Genomic DNA, 6,745 nt, shown 5'->3' on the forward strand with positions numbered 1-6,745 from the left:
AAGGCTTATATCATGGTTAGGGTAAGGAATATAATAACAATTGGGGTGTATATCATGGTTAGGGTTAGCATCAAGTTTTGTTTTTCGCATGGGATCATGGTTAGTGTTAGGGTTAGTATTGGGGTTAGTCTTGGTGATTATAATTAGGGTAAATTTTAAAGATTATAATTAAAATTAGGATTAGGGTTAGGGTTAGGTCTAGAATTATAATTAGGATTAGGGATAGGGTTAGGGTTAAGATTGCATAGATAGATAGTCTATGATGATAGCTACGAGAGTTAGGGTTTGCGTCAGGATTAGGGTTGTTAGGGTTAGGGTTTAGATTAGAGGGAGCTATAGTATTATAGATAAAATGATAGTTATAAATGGTTTTAGTTAACGAATATATTTATTATTGTAGGATAATGCTTGGGGTAAGTGTTCAGGTTCAGGTTCAATTAGAATCAATATTAGGAATAGGGATAGGGTTTAATTAGGATTAGGGTTAGCATTACAACTAAATTAAGGTTACATTTAGTGTTATGACTCAGGAAGGGTTAGGATTCAAGGATAAAGCATGTTGTTAGGGTTATTGTTAGGATTAGGTTTTAGGGTTAGGGTTAGAATTAGGGTTAGGGTTAGGGTTAATAATTATAATTAGTGTAAAAGTTATAATTAGGGTTAGGTTGAAGGTTGGTATTGGGGTTAGTCTTAGTGATTATAATTAGGGTAATTTTTAAAGATTATAAATAGTGATTATAATTTAAATTAGGGTTAGGGTTAGGGTTAGAATTAAAATTAGGATCAGGGTTACTGTTAGGCTTAAGATTGGAAGGAAAGATATTCTGTGATGAGAGGTGTAAGAGTTAGGGTTTGTGTTAGGATTAGGGTTGTTAGGGTTAGGGTTAGATATAAGGTTAGGTTTAGGGTCATTATCAGGTTAGGGTTAGGGTCTAGATTAGAGGGGGTAATAGTATTATAACTAAAATAATAGTTGTAATTGGTAGGATAATGCTTGGGGTAAAGGTTCAGGTTCAATTAGAATCAGTATTAGGGTTAGGGATAGGGTTTAATTAGGATTAAGGTTAGAATTACAACTAAATTAATAGAGCTTTGTTTGAAGGTTAGCATTAGAATTTAGTTAGGGTTATGGGTTATGTTGGCATAAAGATTGGGGATAAGGTAAACCATAGGTTGAATTTATAATCGAGGTCACTTCAGGGTTATGGTTGACATTCAAATTAGGGTTGAAATAGTAATTATGGTTAAGGTTAATTTTAGGGTTAGGATTATGGTCAGGGTTAAGGTTTACTTATAAGGAACATAAGTTTATGGTTAGGGTTTAGTGTCAGGGTTACAATTAAGTTTAGGGTTTACATCAAAGTTAGGGTTAGAATTACGGTTATGGTTAAATTGGTATTAATGTTCTATTAGGATTAGGGTTTGGGCTAGGTTAAGGTTAGGAATAGATTACGATAAAATCTCCATTTGAATTAGGGTTACATTTAGGGCAGGATTTTTGTCAGGGTTAGGGTTTAGCATTATGGTTAGGTTAGAGTTAGGATTAGGGTTGGGGTTGGGGTTAGGATTATGATTAGGGTTATGGTTAAGTTTATTATTGAAATCATGTTTAGCACTAAGGTTAGGTTTAGGATGATGGTTTGGCTTTGGATTAGGCTTAGGCTTAGGGTCATAGTTAGGATTATGGTTAGGGTTAGGATTTACATCAAGCTAGGGTCAAGCTTAAGATTAGGGTTTGGGTCAAGGTTAGGGTTAGGATTTGGGCTAGGGTCATTGTTAATATCATTGTTTGAGTTAGGTTTAGGGTTAGGGTTAGGGTGAGGATTATGGTTAATGTTAGGGTTTGAGATTAAGGATAGGGTTAGGGTAATGGTTTGAGTTAGGGTTTAGGGTTAGCATTAGGATTATGGGTAGGATTTACTCTTAGGATTAAGGATAGGTTTTGGGTTTTGGTTAGGGTTAGGGTTTAGGGTTATGGTTAAGATTGTAGTTAGTTTTAGGGTTTAAATATAGCTCAAGTTATAGCTTAATTATAATTATGATTCAAGCATATTGAGGGTTATGGTTACATTTACTTAGGGTTATGGTTAGGCTAGAATTAGGGTTACTATTGTGCTATAATGCTTAGATTCATTTATATTTAGATTAGGAGAATAATAATTATGATTAAGGTTATGGTTAGGGTTTGAGAAGGGTTACGGATATAATTATAATTAGGGTTAGGGCTTGGATCATCATTAGGATTAAAATTAGATTCAAGGTTTGGGATAGGGATAGAACCTTGGTATCAAAGATAGAACCCCAAGTTTAGTGAGTCACATATTTGTAAATTTACAATATGTTTTAATTAACTTGAAATGGATATAATCATTTAAGAAAATACAAAACCAAAAATAAATCTAAAATTATAATAAATCTATTAAAACAGATTTTAATTTTTATACCCAAAAACATGAAATTTTATAAAATAGTATATACTATAATTTATATAAATTTTATGAAATATTCAAAATAAGTTACATGTGCATATCCATGACTAAGATGGTGATAATTGCATAGATTGAGCTCAAACCTTCTAAGCAATTGGTAAGTTCTTATCAATCAAACTTTTCACAAAAAATGAACTTGAAGTCCTAAAATTATGAAAGAATCTAGGTCAACCTTTCTATGTATCCGTGGTACTACACAAGCGGTAAAATTTATGAGCATTGTATAATTCATTTGGATATCTTATGAGAGAAAATTTTGAATGCATTGTAAAAATATTAATTAACATTGATTTTCTATTGTTAATATATATGAGATAGACATATTTATCGACAAGAAAATTGACCGCCAAGAAAATGTCCAACTTTACAATATTCAAATTAGCAAATTGTATTCATAGATTCAATTGGAACCATTATTAATATGATTTAAAATTAATTTATATTAAATATATGAAATAAAATCTTGATAACATAAAACAGATAATAATCTACTTAAAGCACCATCATTGATTTGATTTCTATGCTTATCAAAAGAGTAATATTATTTTAGTACCATTTATTTTGTGCATTATTAGTATCTGTTCAATTAACGCACTTAAATCTCAATTTTTTATATGCAAGCTATAATAGTATTCAAATAGGGTTAGGGTTTAAGGATAAAGCATGGTGTGCAGGTTAGGATTATATAATAAAGCTTTATTTTAAGGTCAAAGTTAAGGTTTAACTAGGCAAATCTATATAAGGATTATTGTTAGGGTTATGGTTCAATTAATGTTAGGATTAGGGTTAGGATTATGATTATTTTTATGATTAAGGTTTATGTTTTTGGTTAGGATTATGGTTAGGATTAGGACTATGGTTATGGCGAGGGATAGGTTTACTCCATGTTTAGTATTAGTGTTAAGGTTAGGGCTAAGGCTAGGGTTTAGGGTTAGAATTTAAAGTTAGGGTTAGGATTATGTTTAGGGATAGGGTATACATCATTGTTAGGGATAGAGTTAGGGTTAGCAATATGTTTTGCATTATATTTAGGGTTAAGTTTATAGGGTTGTGGTTAGGTTTTATTGTCAAGGATAATAAATATTTAGAGTTATGGTTATGTTGCAGTTGTTATTATAGGATAATGCATTCATAAAACTTATTATCAGTTTATTATAAAATATTTAAAAAATCCTTCACTATTATGTACTTTTGTTATGAATTGGTTTTCATTATTTAAATATTTTTATGAGATTGATACATTTAAATTTTGTTGTAATAAAATAAAGGCATTTTAAAATAGATTAAACTTAGTTTTAATTAAAATAATCTTATTAATACAAATACGAAAATAGTTTAAACTTTCTTTTGATTTAGATTACTTGTTTTATTCTAACTCTACTCTTATAAAAATTAAATGATAACCCAATACAACATTAATGCTATCCCTAATACAACCCTAACCCTAACCGTAACTAAACCACAATCTTATTTAAGGGTATAACATTTGAGAAATATAAATTTTTTTTTTTCAATATAGAAACATTATATTTTGATGACTAAAATTATTTGTTTAAATATGTGATTTTGATTTTTTTAATTTAGAAAAATTAAATTTTATGTTTACAATTTAGAAACATACAAGTTTGTTTTTATCTTTCTAAATTGATAACTAATATTCTTGCAACATTATCTTAACAAAAACGAGAAAAACAGTATGTTCTATCATTCTATGCAAATACAATTTAGAAACATTACATTTTTATTACTACAATTTAGAAATTGAAAAATCACATGTGTATAAATTTGATTTTTTCAATATAGAAACATTATATCTTGATGACTAAAATTATTTGTTCAAATATGTGATTTTGATTTTTTAAATTTCGAAAACTTAAATTTTATGTTTACAATTTAGAAACATACAAGTTTGTTTTTTATCTTTCTAAATTGATAACTACGATTCTTGCAACATTATCTTAACAAAAAAGAGAAAAACGGTATGTTCTCTCACTCTATGCAAATATAATTTAGAAACATAAAAATTCCTTTTGATCTTGAAAAATCACATGTATATAAATTTGTTTCTTTCAATATCGAAACATTATATTTTGATGACTAAAAATATTTGTTTAAATATGTGATTTTGATTTTTTAAATTTAGAAAAGTTAAATTTTATGTTTACAATTTAGAAACATACAAGTTTGTTTAGGAGAAAAACGGTATGTTCTATCACTGTATGCAAATATAATTTAGAAACATTATATTTTTATTACTACAACTTAGAAACATAGATTTGATTTTTTCAATATAGAAACCTTATATTTGGATGACTAAAATTATTTGTTTAAATATGTGATTTTGATTTTTTAAATTTTGAAAAATTAAATTTTATGTTTACAATTTAGAAACATACAAGTTCTTTTTTATCTTTTTAAATTGATAACTAAGATTCTTGCAACATTATCTTAACAAAAAAGAGAAAAACGGTATGTTCTATCACTCTATGCAAATATAATTTAGAAACATTTTATTTTTATTACTACAATTTAGAAACTTAAAAATTATTTTTGATCTTGAAAAGTCACGCGTGTATAAATTTGATTTTTTCAATATAGAAACATTATATTTTGATGACTAAAATTATTTGTTTAAACATGTGATTTTGATTTTTGAAATTTAGAAAAATTAAATTCTATGTTTACACTAAGATTCTTGCAACATTATCTTAACAAAAAAGAGAAAAACGGTATTCTCTATCATTCTATGCAAATATAATTTACAAACATTATATTTTTATTACTACAATTTAGAAACATAAAAAATATTTTTTGATCTTGAAAAATCACATGTGCGTATAAATTTTATTTTTTCAATATAGAAACATTATATTTTGATCACTACAATTATTTGTTCAAATATGTGATTTTGATTTTTTAAATTTAGAAAAATTAAATTTTATGTTTACAATTTAGAAACATACAAGTTTTTTTTTATCTTTTTAAATCGATAACTAAGATTCTTGCAACATGCCAATCACGACCGGCATCATTGACTGTCTTCTTTAGGATCCTCAATATGTTTTTATTGGATGCTTCGGCCTGACCATTGCCTTGTGGGTAATAGGGGGTGGAAAAGCGGTGTTGGATATGAAATTTCTCACAAAGCTCACGGACATCCTAATTTTTGAAAGGAAGACCGTTATCTGTGACAATGGACATGGGCACACCATACCGACAGATGATGTAGTTGAGGATAAATGAGGCGATCTACTTGCCGGTGACTTGGGTAAGTGGAACAGCTTCGATCCATTTGGTGAATTATTCGGTGGCGGTAATAATAAATTTATGGCCATTGGATGAAGATGGATGAATCTTACCCACAAGGTCAAGGCCCCATTGACAAAAAGGCCATGGTGTTGTGATTGGTTGCAATTCTTGTGCGGGTGCATGTATTAGGTCACCATGAACTTGACATTTCTTGCATTTCCTGACAAAGTAGTAGGAATCCTTTTCCATAGATGGCCAATAGTATCTAGCTCGCATGAGTTTCTTGGCTAGTGATGGACCACTTGAATGAGTCCCGCAAATTCCTTCATGTACCGCTTCCAAAGCCTTTGTTATCTCATCTTGTTCCAGACATCGAAGGAGAGTACCATCAAGACTGCGTCGGTATAGGGTTTCAGCAATAATGGTATATCGAGCAGTTTGGCGAATGGATGTTTTACGTTGGTTATTTGATTGGTCGGGAGGAAGGGTGTGATCACGGAGATAGGTGTAGAACTCACCGTACCATGGCGATTCAGAACCGACAAGGCGACATATCATTTCAGATTCGGGGATATCATAAGCGGGAATCCAAAGCTGTTCTACCAAGAACTCATAGCGTGTTGAATTATGTGGAAGATCTAGCAGAGATGCGATGGTAGCCATGGTGTCAGCAGCTTGATTCTGTTCTCTTGGTATCTGCTCAAAAGTGATAGTAGTAAATGATGTCTTTAGATTGTCCACCATTTGCTTGTATGGCATGAGTTTATCATCTTTGGTCTGATAGTCATCTGTTGCTTGTCGAATGACCAGTTGGGAATCGCCATATACTTGTAGTTCTTGTAATTTCCATTGTATGGCTAATCTGAGTCCTGTGATCAAAGCCTCATATTCTGCTATGTTGTTTGTGCATGGAAATGTGATCCTGTAAGACTTCGAGATGCTATCACCTTGAGGTGTGATAAATAGAATGCCTGCCCCCGAGCTGTGCCTAGTGTATGAACCATCAA

This window comes from Cryptomeria japonica, unplaced genomic scaffold (genome assembly GCF_030272615.1).
Source record: "Cryptomeria japonica unplaced genomic scaffold, Sugi_1.0 HiC_scaffold_38, whole genome shotgun sequence".
Classification (NCBI taxonomy): domain Eukaryota; kingdom Viridiplantae; phylum Streptophyta; class Pinopsida; order Cupressales; family Cupressaceae; genus Cryptomeria; species Cryptomeria japonica.